This window comes from Haliotis rufescens, unplaced genomic scaffold (genome assembly GCF_023055435.1).
Source record: "Haliotis rufescens isolate VD_foot unplaced genomic scaffold, xgHalRufe1.0.p SCAF_12, whole genome shotgun sequence".
In the NCBI taxonomy this organism is placed as follows: Eukaryota; Metazoa; Mollusca; class Gastropoda; order Lepetellida; family Haliotidae; genus Haliotis; species Haliotis rufescens.
In genome coordinates, this window is record NW_025963802.1 from 9,197,353 (window position 1) to 9,218,264 (window position 20,912).

The 20,912-nt window shown below is 42.0% G+C and overlaps 1 protein-coding gene across 4 annotated transcripts in view; it reads right to left on the reverse strand.

The window, feature by feature from the left end:
* Positions 1 to 20,912, reverse strand: part of LOC124143892 (fibroblast growth factor receptor-like 1) — a 115,096-nt gene that overhangs the window by 49,518 nt on the left and 44,666 nt on the right. For 2 of the 4 annotated variants that reach the window (XM_046513057.2, XM_046513056.2), the window contains exon 1: positions 7,520 to 8,913. The exons of the other annotated variants lie outside the window; for them this stretch is intronic. The gene's annotated coding sequence lies outside the window, so the exon portion shown is untranslated. Of the gene's footprint in view, positions 1 to 7,519; positions 8,914 to 20,912 lie in introns of those variants that run through there. 4 annotated transcript variants of the gene reach the window in all.

Sequence of the window (20,912 nt, forward strand, 5' to 3'; positions counted from 1 at the left end):
GTACATAAAAAAACAGTTATTCAGTTATCTTAATAAAAATATAATAAAAAGGAGCCCAGTGACTCTCTTCATTTTCAGATACTGATACTGCAGTGATCTAGACTTGCCAAACGTTATAGACTTGCATGGGCTATTTTTGATATATATTTGTATCAGGGTCTGTAAGACAGACTAGTGTATCTATGAACTTAGCCTTGCTCCAACGCTGTACTGAATGATAAGTCCATTGTTGTAAAGTAATTCTATCCTTATAATAGGCAAGTCTAGATATGTGGACAGGACGTCAGTCCCTTTTAGGGACTTGTTCTTATTATTCATATAATCTTGAAATTATGATTTTAACTAACATTTTTTGCCTTAGAGACTTGTATAAATCCACTGTGAGCTTAGACACAAACTTCAAGCATATGGCCCAGATAAGATTTTATTTCGTATCTGTAGCAACAAATATTCCCGCAACCACAACGTAACTTGGACCGGGGCAAAACTAAGAGTTAAAAAGAAAATAAATATCCGTCCGATTCTAAATTCGCTTAACCTTCCGTAAAATCGGGACTACATGGTAAATAGGCCGGTGTTTGTCAGCGCCAACCACTTAACACAAATGCCGTGAACAGAAAAGATTCTTTCCTGAAGAGCCAAGAAACGTGGTCCGGAATTTGAGGACAATGGCGTCCCATGTTTGTCAAGCTTAGTAGAAATAGTTGCTTAAAACAATGAGGTTGCAAAGAGCGGCGGATTTCTATGTCAAAGGCATGCGATTTTAAACAGGCCGCACACTACACATTTATCGATCGGGCTCTTCTCCTACGATAATATTTTGAGACGACCGAAAACTAGGTCATCGTGGCACTATTTTTTTAAAGCGGAATGATAGTACGATGTGCTGATAATAGCTGATTGCTTGACACGATGACCTTTTGACCTCACGTGTCAAACTGTCATGTTAAATTGAATAATCAGAATTGACAATGATAGAGCATAACGCTGATTGTTCGCTAAAGTTGTAACGTAAGCTGCTTTAGTGTTAGCGGATTGACGGTTTTAGTTTAAAACAGACTCGGAAAGGTACACACAGTAAAACAGAGGTGTCATTGCACGGTGGTCAATAAAAAAAGTTAACAAATTGCTTATGAATAATAGTTTAGAGAATTTCAATTTCTAGAATATGTGCAAACATTAGGCGTCAGTATAGTAAATAGTGTGTCTTTGAACACAACAACTGATTTCGATCATTGCTGACTGGCATTTTCTCACATTTCTTTCTGAGTGGAAGGATGAACTTGATATATTACCAATAAGGGTAGACATTGCGAATGTAATAACGTTCGGGTGTCTAAACATGTGCATATAACTATTCTCAATGTTGATTAGTAAGTTGATGAAATTTGACGTCACACTGCGTCATTGTTGACAACAATAAGATATGACGTCATCCACCCGTGCATGCTTGATGTGGAAGGAAAGCCTGAAGTGACGCAGGTCTCAAACGTATACAGCTTTGGCGAAACCAAGGAGCACGGGTATGGTACTGACAAACCCAGAAACATAATCGGGGCGAACCGGGATTCGAACCAACGATCATAGGTTTCTGGCGTGCCCAAGGGACGCAACTGCGAAATGGGCCACCAGTGCCCCCATACATCAGTGACGTCACAGTGTTATCTCTAAATAATACAATACAATATGACGTCATTTTGAAACAATGCAACGTTATCAACGCCACAACGATGTCAGATGACAGCCAATGTACACACAGTACGACGATATGATTGTTTTTTGTTTGTTGTTTAACGCCGCACTCAGCAATATTCCAGCTATAGGACGGAGGTCTGTAAATAACTGAGTCTGGACAAGATAAACCAGTGATTGATATCATGAGCATCGATCTACGCATTTTGGATACGATGACATGCTTTAACCAAGTCAGCGAGCCTGACCACCGGGCACCCGATCCTGTTAGTCGCGTCTTAGGACAAGCATAGTCGCCAGTTACGGCAAGCATGGGTTGCTTGAACATTGCTTGTATGAACATTAAAAGGTCTTACCATACGCGAATCGGGGGGTGATTTTTGCCCCTTGGGTAAAAATACATAGAATATGCACTATCGGTCATTGTGATTGATCGCCACAACCACAGATGTCCGTAAACGTGTCATTTACTTCAGTTATTAAAACAGTCTTATAAATCATTCTACCTTATCAAACCGTCGTTTTACCAAAACTCATTGATATTAACACATAATAACAGTGATCTGTCAAACTCATCCATATGAAAAAGTATACCCACAAAACACGGACCGTCGGCATCTTTAATTTGTGACGGTGTTTGATAAGCATATTATTGTCGGCCAATCGTACAACCTCCACGATATCGGCGACGCGGGGCGTTGTACATGTTTAATCATACAATCTCGATGTCGGGATATCTACACATCTATCACTGTCACAAACACTGCGCGAGAGGGTTGACACTTTGACAGTTTTATTTCAGTGTTTGATATATCGACTGCCTTACATCTCTACTTCTCTTTTACAAATTTTTATCAAACATGACAAATTGCCCTAAATATTTTTTTCCCGGGTAATAGCAAAATTTGACCATGTTATGAATCGGAAAAAGATATTGTACGACGAAGAATTAAGTTTACTGCAAAAACGGGAGCACGACATGGGATTTGTGATTTCTCAGAAGAAAAACCAATTCGATTACTCTGTGTTCGGTAACGCGAAAGTGGATTACACAAACGAAAGAAAAGCATTTCATTGTTAGTAGTCATTTAACTCGAAACGAAATTGTTCGATGGATGGAAGTATGTAAAAACTGAGTTGAGTAAGAAGTTTGGAACGCCTAGCTTGCAAGGTCCAAGACGCCCGTTTATCTGTCCGCTAGGCCTGGACAAGCATGGATTCTACGTTTCGTGCAAACGGGTTCAACTTGGTCGTTAAAGAGGTCATTTTTTGCTGTTGATATCTCCCCTTTGCCACCTCCGTAGACGAGCTTTTTCGACTGATTGCGGTCAAAGGGGACGCCATTTTTTAGCATGTCCCGCTCCGTCTTACTGCGGCGGAACAATGGCGGACAGCCACGTAATCCTAACGCCACCGTGGTGCGCACGTTCTGTTCTCTGTATTCAAGTCTGCTAACTTGTCGCTTGATCCTTTCGTTTGATCTATCTTGTGGCAAAATAGAAATAAGGACTCGCTAATGCAATTTTCCACGCTGTCTCTTTGCATTAATTTACAAAATTCTACCGCGTACAGCCCGACCGTTTTAAGTCGATGGCGGTTTGTGTTTTAATTCAATTTTCAACAACGCCTTCCCGTATCAATCATAATGCATGGAGCGGCAGTATGGAGCCGTTTAAAGCCCGCCGGATGAGAAAAGACAATTTCATCTGTATGAAATAATTTAATTTGAACCCAGCTTGATTCGTGAAAGGTGTAGAACGGAATCCTTCCGCGACAGTTTACCGCTTCCTGAAGTGTACCTGCCACCCTGGTAAGTTGAAAGTAGATCCATCTTTAATGGTTAACTGAATGAATTGTTTCGCGCGTTTCTGTGATACTTCGCAGCAACTCGCTCACTGATCTAGTTACACCTTCTAACCACTTGAATGTCAAACTTTTATCACAAAAAAATAGTTCAAATAGTTTTCAACACTGTAGGGTTAAACTAAAGCAAGCGCAAAACGTTTAAACGTATTCGCACTCAACGAGCATTAATTAACCCGCAAGGTATGTGATTCAATTAAACACTTACCTACATTTCTGGGTCTCCCATCCCAATGTTTATTTCCTATCAACCCTGCTTCTTTTGCCCATCTATTTTCCCCCTCTTCGGTCCCATGCAGTCCTCACACTACCTTATATTTTAAATATTATTTTTGGCTGACATTCAATTATAGCCACACTAACTCTATCCTTCGATCACAGCCTTTCTTGCTATTGACCTTCTGAACCATAATTTATACGGGGCGGTGGGGTAGCCCAGTGGTTACAGCGTTTGCTCGATACGCCGAAGGCCCGGGTTCGATTCCCAACATGGGTACAAGGCCATTCCATGTTATGGCTGAAATATTGCTAAAAGCGGCGTAAGACCATACTCACTCACACATGATTTATACACACACAAATTTGCCTTTCTTTCTCATCTTTCCACTCCTCGTCTACAAATGTCTCAACAGATCACATCACCACGTATTTCTATAAATCTCATTTTCACAAAACCATTACACTGCTACACCACCTCCCAAACGAAAAAAAACCCCAAAACCAAACACTCCATTGCACCTGCTCATTCCAAACCTACCCGAGTAAACCATGGCGCCTATACACTTCACCCCCACCCCAGTAAACCATTGCACCTGTACACCCCTACCCCAGTAAACCATTGCACCTGTACACCCCACCCCAGTAAACCATTGCACCTGTACACCCCTACCCCAGTAAACCATTGCACCTGTACACCCCACCTCTACCCCAGTAAACCAATGCACCTTAAACCCCACCTCTACCCCAGTTAACCATTGCACCTGTACACCCCACCTCTACCCCAATAAAATAGTGCACCCGTATACTCCAACCCTACCCCAGTAAACATTTGCACCTATACACCCCACCCCTACCCAGTAAACCATTGCACCTATACACCTCACCCCAGTTAACCATTGCATCTGTACTGCCCACCCCTACCCAGTAACCATTGCACCTGTAACCTCACCCCCACCCCAGTAAACCATTGCACCTATACACCTCACCCCACCCCAGTAAACCATTGCACCAATACACCACCCCAGTAAACCATTGCACCTATACACCTCACCCCAGTAAACCATTGCACCTGTACACCCAAACCCTACCTGTGCACCATACATATTTTACCCTGCACCACAGTAAACCACAACAACGCGCACCATCACACAGTCAACCGTTCCACCATAATCTCACCCCTACCCACAGCAACCATTTCTATACCACTGCACGATAACACCACCTGCTGTACACAGTTCAATAACCACGCATTATAACAGTCAACCGAATTTATCAACCATCAAAAATGACAATTTCTACGGTTTTGCCCCGCTTAACATGGTGATTTTCAAGATACAGCTTAATGGCATTTACGATCAAATAACGCAACCGGGACCCAATTCAATCGGCCACACGGGATTATAGTCGGAATAGCTAGTTAGGCTGTATACATTCAGTACACCTTGCTTCACCCGACCATCCTGCCAGCGATGAGACACACGAGCCATGTCGTGTATAGCCGGACCACCTGGGACTAGCATCGATCTTTGAAAGGAAACGATTAGCTTGCTATCAGTTCATAAGTGGCAGGGAATCTACTACTGGAATTTATAGGTTAGAACAGACCGTACGGACTGTTCGATGATTCGAAAACGGAATTAGAAAATCTTACTAACCAGTAAACCGTATTTACTGCTGATCCGCCTTCAAAGAATTATACATGGTATCTATATTGATGATATTCAAATAGGTTTTATAACCAATGCAACGTCTTTACTGGTCGATCCTGTGTCCACAAACGTATACACGTGTATCTATATTGGTGATATTTAACAGGTTTTTATAATCATTGCATCATCTTCACTAGTCGATCGGGCTTTCACAGAGCTGTGTATAGGTGTATCTACATTGGTGGTATTTAACAGATTTTTATAATCAGTGCATCACCTTCACTGGTCGATCCGGTATCCACAGACGTATACACGTGTATCTATATTGGTGATATTTGAATAGGTTGTTATAATCAGTGTATCTCCTTTACTGGGAGATTCGGTGTTCACAGAAGCATATACAGCTATACGTGTGTATCTATGTTACAGTCTGGGTGGTATATAATGAGGTTTGTACTATGTCTTTACGGGTCGATTCGGCGTTTACGGATCCATATTATATATGTAGCGTATTAGCGGTATGTTGCGCGTTGTTTGTTCAATCAGAGTGCCGTGTTGACGCCGTTTCCTCTGGACCGTGAACATGTGCATTACCATGCATTAGCGTGTGTTCAGCTTACATCAACATCAGATTTCATCAGCCTATAATAGCATGTGCTAAAAGCTAAATGTACCTATCTACCGTTGCGTGTCTATGCTGATTTCAGATGTGGCGAGAGTCTGGGATTGTTTAGTCGAGTGGGTGAGTGACTGGTTCTAGGCCGCTTATAACATTATTCTAGCTGTATCATGGCAGGAGACACCAAGATCACTTAATTATTGTACCAGTGTGGGATTCGATCCAGAATCGTCGTGACGCTTTAACCACTGAGCTATCCTACGCCTCAGTTCGTGTGTGTTTTATATGTAATACGACCATTGATATCAACCTTGTATAAAAACATGGAATACTAAAACATCGAATATATATTTATATAAACTATTTGATTACTTCATTCTCAACAGTAAACACAAACCAATGCACGTTGGTTTAAGACTATACTGCTATAACTGGAGTATGATAAAAGTTATATACAGCTCTTATACACGCATAAAAATGTTTTTACAGTAGACAGGTCATGGCGATGAATTCATGACACGTTGGTTAAAGCTTTAAAACAAGGCTATACTGTACGCAAGCTGGAGTGTGATAAAATTGAAATATACGTCTCATATACGCACAAAAAAGTTCTGTACAGTGGACATGGCATGGCGATACCTTCAACATCACCATTCCAGCGTCTATGCTTTATAAGCACAGCGCCCCTCCATCGTATTCTTCTTGTGGTGTTGATTGCAGGGACATGACAAGCCACTCAATGGTGACATTTATCTAAAACATCAGGTTTCTCCCTTGACATGGTAGTTCGTATTGTTTACATACGGTATGTCCGTTTTGCATTTTAAACAGTATACAGCCCACACGATGTTTTCAACAAACGCGTTGGGTTGAATTTGTAATGAACCCACTTACAGAAATACGTGCATTTCTGTAAGTATTATATTTTCACTGATTTATTTACAGCTGATTTTATAATTCCATCTGCTTCATGTTATTGTAGCACTGGAATAGCACATACTTTTACTTATATATTATTGAATTAACAGCAGTACTACATATATTTATAGTAATGACAATGAACTTTGTCGAGTTTCAGTATACGATCATATTAGATATATAAGTAAATGGGGAGGGGGGTACATAAATGCGGGTTTAGTTTATTAATATACATAGACATTATAGACAACGTCGAGATATCACGTTAAATCTTTACTACTATTGTGACTTATCAACACAGTATCTACACTAAGTGTACGCTACCAGCCACCTCATGATATATATAAATGTTTATATACTGTGAATGAAAATAATATGTAATATCTCTCTATATTGTGTACATTATGTATATCTACCTCTCATGTCTATAATGATGTTTATTCCCATATGTAGATTGTTTGCACCTTGCAATACGAGGGTGTTCTCTACAATAAAACTAACTGTTTGATTCTCCTATTACCTTAAGTTTAAGACAGTGTGTTCTCAAATTGCAACTTACCAGTAACTGCAAGCGCCGCTAGTCCATGCTATGCTTCTACTGGTAGATCCCCGAACACTCGTATATATCCACGGTAATGAACTAACTAGTCTCGCTGGACACGCTAGTTATGCCTCTCTCCGTGTAGCAGACGAGAGACGAGCACGCTACACACCTGCACGCGCAGATCTGTCGTCTGCTTCTCACTCGGCGGACGACCAACTGTGACAAAACTCAGCGGTGTCAGACGTGAAATCCTTGTCCGAGAACCTCACCTTTCAGTCTAAGGCTCCGGCTCGAAGACGCTGAGAAAGTTTTCACAACTTTTTCCACACCTCCATATGTTTGTCACAGGTTATGAGGCGTCGTGTTCTTCCCTTTGAGATCACTGCGTGCTCCTGTGTCGGAATCAGCTGGGGACCGCCGTAACCGCATGTCAACAGTTAATTTGTGATCTTCTATCAAATCGTGACACTAATGAAGGTCCATTTTCAGTCACGGTGAAAATACTGAATGCCCAAACACAAGTAAGCAAAAGAAATCACGGGTTTACGCTCATGTCAATGACATTTGTTAGCGGTCAGTTACCTCAATGTGAAGTATATCTTTACAGAGGGTTTATCCGGTTCTACATCCCGTCCAGTTCCGTTAGGTGAGTGTTCAATGACTGCGCGAGTCTCACTGTCGTCTGCCTATCAGGCTCACGTCTGCTCCACTCTGCGTTTATCAGGTAGACCAGTTGTGTGGAGTAGTTTGGAGCATGGGACAGTACGTCTCAATTGTACTATCACTCACTCGCTCGTCTGTCCGGTAGAAGGCCCGATCTCATCTACTCCCGCGAAACTTCTCGTCTCGAGCAGGATTAGCCACCAACTGTGTCCCATGAAGCGACCTGGTAAGAGTTGAAACAATATTGTTTGTGTTCGGCGCCCGGTGCATGCCTCAAGTACGCTCGACAGTCGGACCTCGGGCCTTGCTGTGTTTATGGCTGGGCCCTGTGAATATTGTCAAACTGTCGCAGGCACCATTCAGTCGACTCTACATGATTTTCCCTCTGTCAGAATAGTCAAGCTTGCTAGAACAAATATCTAATTAATTACATCAGCTTGGTGCGAGGTGTACTGAAGGAAGCAAACTCCAAGCCGCTCTGACGTGAATGCGCTGGAGTCAAACGACGATGAACAAACACAAGCCTTTATATGCTTACACGAGTTTCTGATCAAACTTTTGGTCGGGGCACCAACTCTATCGCCAAACTTGAACAGAGGGAGTGCACATGAACGACTGGGGGCACATCAACCAACCTTGGAGCGACAAAGGTTCGGTTGCGAAAGTGGTGATTGAGAGAGGAACGATCGATTGGTGAAAGACTACACACGTAAAAGACGTACATCCCTGGGGTGAAAGTCCTGACCCTCATCACCCCCACAACAAACACAGTCGGAGACCTGGGTCTTGCCTTACATCGGGTTAGCCGTTCAGGCAATGTCACAAGTTCACTTTTGATAAATTAACTGCCGAGTACAGAGTAATCAATGATTTCATGCAGTGGTCTCTAACGGGAATTCTGCTACCCTACAATCGATAATGACGTCACGGCGTTCCTGAACGCCCCCCGCACCAGGTAGCCTGGCTATGTACCTACACCAGATTCCACATACCTACATGTAGAGAGACCAGCTTTAATTAAAATTTGGCTATCCGGGGAGATAGAGAGATTTAACTTGTTTCGTGTTATCAACGACTAATCAATACGAAGTCCCAGGACATGCTTCGCTGTTACAGAATATATCCACCTTGATTACAACAATCATTGTAGCAGTTGCCGCTTCTCTGCAATTCCATGTTTTATCGTGGTTTTATTGAGTCCATTTATAACTATAATGATGGACAAACACCCCTCCATTACCAACGTAATGGAAATCCTCTCAAGTCACTACCATGTACACACTCGGAGATGGCCCCCGAATCCTGTTTCGCAGGGAACACTTAAAGTGGAATTTCGCTTTGGCCATTGTAACATAAAGCAACATTTAGCCTCCGTGACAAAAGGAACTAAAGAGAGTTCCATTTTAAACTAATATGCACTTAAATCTCCAGATAAGACACGAAACTCTCAATAAAATGCCAGTATCGCGTTGTGGTCGAAGCCCTTCATATGTTTAAACTGAAAATACCGACTGGTCCTGTCTGGTTCGCTGGACGATATATCACAGAGGTTACTGGTAGTGGTACACTGCACGAGTGAGAAGGTTTTGGTCATAGCTGAATTGAAAATACCTACTTACCCGATCTGGCCTGTATGTGACAGAGGTTATGTAACAGACGATATGTAACAGGTTAGGTCTGTTGAACGATATGTGACGGAGGTGGGCTTGATCGACGATATTTAACAGAGGTTAGGTATTTGGAGCAATATGTAACATATGTAAGGTCTGTTGGACGATATTTGATAGAGGTTAGGTCTGTTGGACGATATGTAACAGAGGTTAGGTCTGTTGGACGATATTTGATAGAGGTTAGGTCTGTTGGACGATATTTAACAGAGGTAAGGTCTGTTGGACCAAATGTAACAGGGGTTAGGCCTGTTAGGCGATATGTAACAGAGGCTTCGGTCTGTTGGACGAAATGTAACAGAGGTTAGGTCTGTTGGACGATATGTAACAGAGGTTAGGTCTGTTGGACGATATGTAACAGAGGTTAGGTCTGTTGGACGGTTTGTAAGAGAAGTTAGGTATTTTGGACAATACATAACATAGGTCTGGTCTGTTGGACGATACATAACAGAGGTGAGGTCTGTTGGACGATACACAGCAGTGGTAGGTCTGTTGGGCGGTATACAGCAGTGGTAGGTCTGTTGGACGATACACAGCAGTGGTAGGTCTGTTGGGCGGTATACAGCAGTGGTTACATGGGCAGTGGTAAGTGTGGTGGGTTTGGTTTACTCCGCATGTACAGGTAGACAGAATATCGTAGACGTAGAAGCCCACAAACACAAGTTTGGCGTCGTCCAAGGGCTATAACCGAACGAATAGGATATTCGAACTTTTACTACATGGCAACAAGGGGAACGGTTTACAATAACAGACATGTAATTTACTCGAGGAACAAAAGAAACTAAAACTTTCTAAGACAACTTCGTATGTTCTGAATAGACTAGGCTTCATAAAGATTGGTTAATTCAAACTTCACTCTTCTCTGTTGTGGACGTTTATACGGTCATCGCAACACGACCCTAGCATCAGGAAAATATAATCAAGATAAGGCGTAGTTAGGGAAAACTCTACGAGTAACGTGGAATTACGCAATATCTGTCCCGAGTGATTTAATGTTGTACGTCCGAGCTTTGGAACATGAGGACAGATACTCAGTATTGTGGGGTTATTCCAAAATTACCCATAATCTTTACCTTCTGGGAAAATGTAGAAAAAAAGTAGTTTTTTTATATCTCAAATGAAGACATCAACTCTGCTAAGTCTATACACATTGCCACGGCGATATTTCGATGACACGATAACACCTAGTTTAGTTCCTAGTACGTTACTGGCTAAACAAGCAGGAAAAAGAAATAGCGTCACAACATCGATTGTATTCAAACCCTCTAAAAAACACACCAAAACTCAAACTGAAAAAATACTTTCTTTTGGCTTCGACGTGTTTTTGAAACCAACAGTCGAGATGCACAAGCCCTGTTGCGGTTAGTCTAATACTGTTGAACCAGTTCCGACGATCACTATATTCCATTTATGACAAATTAAGCAGACTGCCACTTGTGAATACTGACATTGATTTTCAAAACCTTTGCAATATTCATTTATCTTGCTGAGACAGATTATAGGTTTGCGTATTCTCGCGGGAAAAGATGAATTCGTGAATCGAGAAATCTATCATTTTGAAATATCACAACCCGGAAATGAAAATCTCCATTATGAATTAATAAAAAAATTCATGCAATAATTCAAACAACAACGTTTCCGCGATATAATATCCGTCACTGATGGCAACACACGTCGATGTAGTGTACACACTCGTAATGAATCGTCTAAGAATATGACTGCACTGTTAATTATTATTTTCATTTTCATCACAAATGATCAATCCAATTTATATAAAAGGACAGCGCCTATATGGAGTGGCGTTGGGAAGCTGATGGCAGTGGTTATGTTGGCTGTGGCTATTCCGTGCTGAAGACCGGTGATGAAAGGACAGAGACACAAGATAGTTATCCGAATGGTGTAATGGTCTTTACCGTGGGTTTTCTATTTTAGGAACTCCTGTCTAGTGAGTAGTTATGACGAGTTCGTCCATTAAGTGCACTGTCAAGCTGAAACCTGAAGTATGGCCATTGTCGACGTCACGGTACTTTTAGGTGAAGCGGTAATGGAACGTGGTCAGTGAGACGTCCATCTGTGAATGTGGGCGTTATTGGGGGGAGAGAGAGAAGACGGTGTGTGTGTGTGTGTGTGTGTGTGTGTGTGTGTGTGTGTGTGTGTGTAAGGGAAGAGAACGAGATAGCGAGTGAGCGCCTTTGTGCGTGCGTGTTTGCGTGCGTGAGGAAGTGGGCTAGAGAGCAAGAAAAGAGGGGAGAGAAAAACAGAAAAAATTGTTTCAAGCGGCGTTAAACTCGACTCCCTCACTCACCCAACCCAATCAATGGTTTAGTGTCAATGCTAATCGAGCTGCTGTTAAAAGAGTTTCAAGTGTACACGTTTAATGGCGGCCATTGGATCTATGAATTGCTGAGAAGATCGGCGGTATAAATACACCTCCCTCAATTCAGTCCCAAATGATTTATTGACGAAAATGTTCACTTTTTGTAACACGACCACATTGTTCGTGACACAAAGCGAGACTAAATCATTTTCCAGTATGCCTCATTGATTGTCACAAATGATTACTATCGCCAACCATTACAAATGTATGATTAACTCGCCACAATGAAGAACTCCGACAAACACACTTCAATTTATCTTCATATCCTAACCAGTCCCTGGTTATTTGACGACATGTATCGTAATTTCAACACGGCACCAAGAGGTTCGGAGAGAGAACCAGAGTGACAAATGACTGCATGACTTTGATTAAATATAATTGACGTGTGGAACAAAGGATCTTCATCGAGGAAAGGCAAGAGCGACTAGACTATTAGGTGGGGGCATATTGCAGCTATCGGTTGACCATGACTAAGAGGCGAGTAATAGAGAGATTATGGCTTCAACAAACAATTATTCTCTGGATGATGGAGAGCGAAGAAGCCGATGTGAGAACGAGGCTTTGCGTGTCAGAAGAAGCAGACGACATCAGGTTTCGGGGTCGAGGTTCAAGTTGATTGCATCCAAGGCCATTATTAAGCATCGGTCCATCCTTCCGTTTCTCTATCAACTAGTTCCAATGATAAACGATAGTTATAAGTGGGCAGAGGACCAACACTCGGCCGCGCTATTTTCTTCAGAACATTACAATCGATTCCAAGCTCAAGTCGACATCTGTCTGCATGGAAAATGGCGGGAAATATGACAAACTGGCGCCATGCTTTCTTTTCAGACGCTCGGCGAAACCCATCTCATTTTCGGTGTGTACAAAAGGACAAACGCACACAGAAACTGTCAATTGTTTCTCTGAGAGCGAGTGCAGAAGTATAGGACCTCAGGAGTCATTTATATTCTGGAAGTGCGGGCCATGGTGCTTATAGTGTGTCTGACATTGAACATGTCTGTCACGGTTCCCGATCCAAATCTTTGATTGTGCTTGTGTTTCTGCTGGCAGATATTGGCAAAATAGCACCAAGGAGTTGTGTACGGAGTTGTATGATATTGTATTGACCCGCTTGAACGCTGTTCCACTCTGGCTTGGTATCCAATGTTAGCACTTGCGGTGATAGTTGAGCCCGCGTTGCATGGATTAGATTAAATGTATCAAGAAACACCCTGGCCCCCCGGGAGTATATTTTGTCAGTGTAATCGAATACGATCACAGTGAGTGTAAATCAAATCAGACCCAATACAGCTGGGAGAGCGCGTCTTCCTTGGCGCATCCCAATTACAACAGGCATTAATTCCTGTCTGAAAATATTACCTACAGCGATGAACTCCGAGATGACTGGCCTTATAGATGGAGGCTATCGATAGGTAAGGCTTTAATATAGAAATGCTATACTCGGCCCACAGCTTGAATACTAGATGAACTATTTCCATTTGCAGAACAGATCAAACTGCAGATGGTCAGTGCAGGGTTATCGGAAATGACGAGAGGACTGAACAAGGGTTTGCAATGTGTTGGCGAGCAGCTGGGCCATACGGTGATGTAGTTAAAGAGCTATGTGTACAGTACTGATCAAGATACATAGTCCCCAGGTCCCTGAACCATATTAGTTTCTCTTACGCCAAGCCCTTACTGTACTGATATGGCCCTATATGAAGCAAGTCTAGATTTTCCACAGGTTCTGAACCACGCATCTCATTTGGGCTCCTTTTCAATTTAAATGTAGTTGCTTTTTTCTATCAAAATTATATTTTCAGAGACTAAGAATTAGTTGCCAACAAGAGGCCCGTTTCATGAAGCGATCTTAGCGCTATAGGACGATCGTATCTCCTATGCGACTAACCTGAGATCACTTTGGGTTTGACATAGTTTGTCAACAATGATATTTTCTCAGCCTCGTGTCATATTTGGAGTGTCAAGATGTTATTTCAAATACCTTGTGACATATGAGTGGGCGGAATTTTACGTCTCTTTTAGCAATATTGGAAAACCCTGATTGACTGAGCTGAACATATCTCAATCCACAATTTTCTAGGGGTTAGTCACAGTTCATATAGAACGTCCTCCATTCTTCGTTCATTAACACTAAAGAGAAGAGGGTTGCTAATAACACCTAGAAATCCTCTGGTCCGAGATCCGATCGGCCAGGAATGATGAGCTTTAGATCTGTTGCCTTATCAATTTGATCAAGATCATTTGGAGAGGGTACCGCCCGTAGCGTGTTCAAACAACGCTGACATGAACACGAGGCTAACCCTCTCTTCAACCCTCTCAAACCAGATGATGACCCCCTGATCTACCTCGCAATATCGAAATTAGGCCTACTTCAGGATTAATTAACTGGCTGGCTGACAAAAGCTGACAGTCCAAACCCCTAGTGAGACACTTACAGAAACGATTTGTCACAAATTGGGAATAATTTCATGACTAAATTGCCCATAGCTGGCGATGATTTCATCCAATGTACTTCAAATCTCTGACATGCGCGACAGGGGGCACCCATACTTCCGGTTTCACAACATCCCTCATTATCTCGTCTAACACGATAATCTCGCGATTCCACCGAGTCGCTACATGGGAATTGGCATAATGGAGAAATGAGCGTATCGAATGGACGTTTTTTTCTCTCGCACAACAGTTGCCGAAAGACAAAAACACATTTACGCTTAGTACATTAACTTGACGCTTATTCAAATAACCTTTCCTCTCGTGAGTTTGAATTTCAGTCTCTCACAACTGTTGGGAATAATACGTCTCTATCACTGCGTAAAGTTATGTCGTCGGAAACAAAGATAAAATGTCCGGCCATGACAAAGCCATCTACAAGTACAGTAGACGATCCCTAATTAAAACGCCGCGGATAATGTGATTCGACACACGATAAAGTGATTAACTTAAAGCTGATCCCAGTGTCAATCAGATAAGAATATAATATGTTTTCAATTGCCGTGAACGCGTTCTCCTATCTGTTAGTATGTCTGGGTATTCTGTCCTAACCCTTGAAGCCGGGGATCATTTCTCACAATAATAATTTGCCTCACCTTTTGACGGGTGAGATTCAGAAGCTGTGGTATCGGGGTTAGTATCGGGGTGTTTTGGGAACCCAGGTTTGCGGTTTGACGCGAGGGGGAGATGAACCGGAGATAGGAGTCACCTTCTCAGATTATCCGCCATTTCGCGAAGGTCGCTGGAGATGAAGAAGCGATAACAGCCGAAGTGATCGTCTCGTGTGGCTACAACAATCCGCTTCCTCTACCGAGGGGAACTCGTCCCTCCTCAGTGGGGGGACGTCTAACGAGCTTTTGAAAGGCAGCAAAATCTTGTTATCAACACTCACAGACGCTAACGACATATGAAGCTCTTCACACACACGAGGACCTGGGGTATGGTCGCCCGATACCCTACACCTCACCCCTCCGCGGGGCGCCCCAAGGCTACACCCTGCAACTCCCAAGCTACCAATTAACTCACACATCTCAAATTTACACCCATGTTTTCTTATATGGGTCAGATCGCGGTCTCTTGTCTTCCATTCAACACGGGTAGCTCTTCAACCAAGTGACTGGTCTTCTACACCCTGTCCCAAATAGCACGACCCAGGTTTTCTTGATTTCTCACTCCTTCCCACCCCTGACAAACAATATGTACCCCATCCCACTTATTAACGTCTATAATGAAACCGGGATTTGATTTCCTCTTTGCCTCCAGCTTATTCAAATGCTACACAAATAACGCTAAGGCGCTTACAATAACAATGACATGTTTAACACGAGGTGAATTTCAGTATTGCGTTCTTAACTCGCACCTATAGACCACGCTTTGTTTAATGACGGGCAATCCCCGGTCAAAAATACAGGTAGGTTCCAAGCCCGAGGCGGGGTCTGAACGCCGCCCCCCACACAGGGAGAGTCAGAGCAGGGGTAAGGGACAGGCTCTCAGCGTAAGGCACAACCTCGACGCCGGTCTACTCCAACATACGGGTATCGGCTCGCTGCCATTGTTCGCGGAAAGTAGGATCTTTTTACAGTGAGAGACAGCCCTCTGTTTGCTGTAGGGTTAAGTTTCCCTTGCGAGGAGAGAAATTCAAATATTGTGTGTGTCTTCCGTATTAAAACGCTGAGAAAATGGCTTAGGCTACGTTGAAGCAGGCATGCTGACGTGAACGCTTGGTCGGTAAAGAAAACAGGTATTTGATCGCTGAGACGCTGTTCGGAGTTTGACTGATGGGCGCTGACCCTTCGCGACGCCACAATACGACTAGAGCCGTGCGTTACCCGTACTTAGTAATGCCCCTCTACAATAACACTCCCGCATGCTCATATATTCTGTTCCTACGGTTCACAAACATGCTTTAGAATCAGTTTGGCATACACAAGCAAGCACGAAGGTGAGCTACGTAGGCGAAGAGAAACGTCGTATCATCGGCCTGGGTTGCTATGGAAGTAAATCCAACATGGCAGTTTTAGGTATTTACCAGTTTGACGATACCAACAAATACGGATCTAGTGCTAACACCCCAAGCATCATAACCAGGGTCAATCGGGGATTTGAACCATCAGATGGCAGCAGAGACCATATAATAGATTATTATATGGTCTCTGATGGCAGGTTCTGAAAAACTTTAAACAAACAGACCAGCCGTGACCTTTGGTCTGCGACTGAGATACCCCCCTTTATATGGACATGACTCAATACACGCTGTGATACCCAGCAAGTGAGTGAGTGATTTTTTGTTTAACGCCGCTTTTAACAGTATTCCAGTTATATCGCGGCGTGTCAGCTTAATGTGGGAGAAAAGCCCGAAGTGATGCAGGTCTCAGACGTTACCACTTCGGTGAAACCCTCGAGCACGGGTATGGTGCTGACAAACCTAGATACATAATCGGGGCGAACCGGGATTCGAACCCAAAATCATAGGTTTCTAAACTTTGCACAGCGAATCGCGGCGCCTTAGACGACTGGGCCACTCGCCACCCACCCCTGCAAGCGAAAACCAAAACGGGCGTGGAACAAGTTAACCATGACGGCATCGAACCCTGATCTTATACCTAACGAGTAAACACATTCAGTATCTGGCTCATTGTTAATGTAAGAAAGAAGTGGGTACATATAGTTTTAGAATTTCATTATGTGATCAAAATTACAACCCATGCATATTCCAGTTCAGACAAGGAATAACCGGATGCCATTAATAGATAGCGACAATGTCTCACTTTCACACAGGGCGCTAATTACATTGTCTAGACCTAGACTGTCAAATGACATCACACCGGCGCCCTGCTCATCTTTCAGTTCCACGCCGCCATGTGTGTGTCACCAACTACAGGGGAGTCACACGGAGATTGCTCCTCCCCATCGGCCCTCTACGTCACACGTTGTTCTAGATATCAGTCACGTGGTTCGTTCTACCTGATCAATCCCATTGGGCTGATCTATTCAGATTCCTAACACTCTCACGACAGAAACGGTGCACTGTTTCAGAAAGACTTATGGCAATTTAGGCAGAAAAATATTTATCATCACAATGCGGAAATTTTAAAAACGATGTTTTTTCCAGGATGATCACTAACCTTCGATTTTGTACGGTAAAAATACCAGTTTTAACACTGGTTCTTTGAATATCCAGATTATCCGGATATTGGCGGTCGGGTTATCTTTTCTTGACTGAAAGTACCACGTGGTTGCGGGATTTGTTTTAAGTGCTGCCTAATGAGAAAATTGGGTATAATGTTACAACCTGTACATGGACATTCGGAAAATAAGGTTCTGATAAAAACCATTTTTACGGTCTAACACAACAGCATGCATATGTTATTCAATCTTTAAACGTTTCAACTTTCCCCTAATCTTGAAAGAGAAATACATTGACAGAGATTAGACAAATACGCTAATCTTTAAATTGAACGTAAATATAGTCGAGATTTCCCGTAGATTATTTGAATAAATATCTCCTTACCCAAACAAACATCCAGAACGACAACGTTAAATGTAATTGCTGGCACTTAGCACTCTATCTGCAGTTAAAGAAATCTTATCTTTTCTTAACGGCTCATTCGAAAGGCACCCCGTTTCTTCAGTGGTGATGTATGCCTCGTGTTAAATAGATTGCGTATTCGGTTACACCGTAAATACAGTTACGAAAGCTACGGGGCGGGCGATATAACGCTTCTGCCATGAAATGAAATTGAAACAAAGCCCTATTTATTTAAGGATTATGTACTAAATGAGTATTTTAGTTGATTATCCTCACATGATCATCTGTTGTTTTTGTTTTTTTACCGATAACAGCTTATGGCTACACACATTCTGAAAGTTGTAAATTGTGTATAGTAATACATTGTTTAGATAGTAGTTGTAAGGAGGCCTTTATAACCAATCATGTCATCGTGATAATATATTACTGCACGTAGACGCGACGCGCGGACGTCGGAGAAGACATTTGTGATTGCGCGGACGTCAGGGAAGACATAAACGGAGCTCAAGACATATCAAGAATATTATACCATTACACGCAATGTCAATCAACCGATAATATGTCAAATGTGACAAACATTTACTATATGCATGCTACCTGATTCACTTCTGTTTCTGACCCGTGAAGATCCGGGATAGAATAGGTCTTCAGCAACCCATGCTTGCAGTAAAAAGGCGACCATGCTTAATGCATGTCATCGTATCCCAATTACGTGGATCGATGTTCATGATGGTAATCATTGGATTGTCTGGTCCAGACTTGATTATTTACAGCTTGCTATCATATAGCTGGAATACTGCAGAGTGCGGCGTAAGACAATTAAAAAAATATGTTTCTGTTGGTTTACTTTGTTCAACATCAGACATTGTCGTTGCTTAGAGAACGATAAATTAATCGAACGTAGATCGATAGTATGAATAAAGGTCAATATTTCCATTCCGTACGTTTGGGGTCTCAAGGAATCACACATTTCTGTACGGTCTTATACTCGCATTTCCGACAAAGAAAAAAGTGCAAAGAGAAAAGCCTGGTAGTCAACAGCGATTGTATCAAGTTCTCACTCCTCGAAAGCTTGTTAAAGAGAAGACTATCAATAAGAATGTTTGTCAACCAAAGAGTCAGATTCCCTAAGTTGTCGCCAGATGACGTTTGTCTCATAAATTTCGAGAAACACAATTACGCTAGGTGTCATTATTGATAAATTTGACCATAATTCCTAACAGAGATACGATCTTCCTTTACATGTCGGATGTAAGCGAGACAGTTCGGGAATGTCCGGGTCAAATCGCTATGTTGGTCTTCGTTCAAAGGCTCCTTCCAACAAAGTCTACGACACTTTAAACTGTGATGCATTTGAAAGCTAAATAGTTACAATTTTAAAAGAAGTGTTTTTTGTTCCTCATTTGTCATGACGAATTGCTATTTGGGGAATTATAAAGGTCAGACGGGGGTCGTTATAGAGCTCAAAGACCCTGGCCGCCATATTTGTTATGCAATCTCGACACTTGAGCCTCTTCCTGAAGGGTTATCAATGAATAGAGGAAAATGGAATGTGACATTCTGTCGACCTGGAGAAAAATAAGGATCTAAAGAACCAGTTTCTGGACATATCTGTCAAGGCTTCATTTAACAAAAGCAATTGACTTTTTCGGGGCGCTCACGGGTCGAATATATAGCTGTCGTAAGTGAGAACGCTGTATCACAGGTAGGTCGTTAACAATATTACCCAGAGGATGTTTTTTTCGTGAAGTGTATGTTGATCCTTTTTCGGGAAATAATAATTGTACCTTGAGGAATCCTTACTTCCGTTAGTTCACATGATGATTTTTTTACAAAGGCAGATTAGAAAAAAATCCCAAATTATTACACATATCATGGCGACGAGGGACTATCATAATTGTTGGATAGCATAAAAACTAGCTACTCTCATTGATTCGCTTGCTGTTTCTATTATCTGATATGGTTTGAGTTTGGAATTTACATAATACATTTGATTTTCGTAATTGCCGGAACACTACACTTGGCACAGTGACACACCCTCACAATAAGGCGCATTAATAAGTAGGACTGGGATCCGACATTACCATGAAACGAAGAATAATTACTTCTTATTTGATCATACGATGGAAAACAACAACAAAATGTCATTGTTTTTTAAAAATACTTTCAGAAACCCATCACGGCATAAGTGATTGGAGATGCTTATAAATGCGTTGTGTAAAAATGATCATTTGTTGCAGTTTCGGATTTTTTACACAATTATCCACCACATTACTTTTATAATTGTGCCATATCAATTATCTTGAATGATCGAATTTCAGCAGCATATACGACCGTACCGCACTGGATTACACTCTGTAATCTGATTGGCTCAGGGAAATATACCACAGATAGTCGTCTTTGACGAACTAAGCTTTTAATGACTAGTAATAGGTATAATTTAGCAGATACGGGCGAAATATACTGTTCTTTTTATTACGCACAATGAAAAAAGATAGAGAAAGGATGAATCATGTTCCAAACGTTACTTTTATTAACACATTAATTAATAACATACCACGTCATTTATCAAGCCACAGTTTCCTGCGTTCATATTCACAGACGTAATTCTAAACAAATATCTATTTCAATAAACACAAAACCCTAATTGTAAAGATTAAGGCAAGATATTATTTGTTA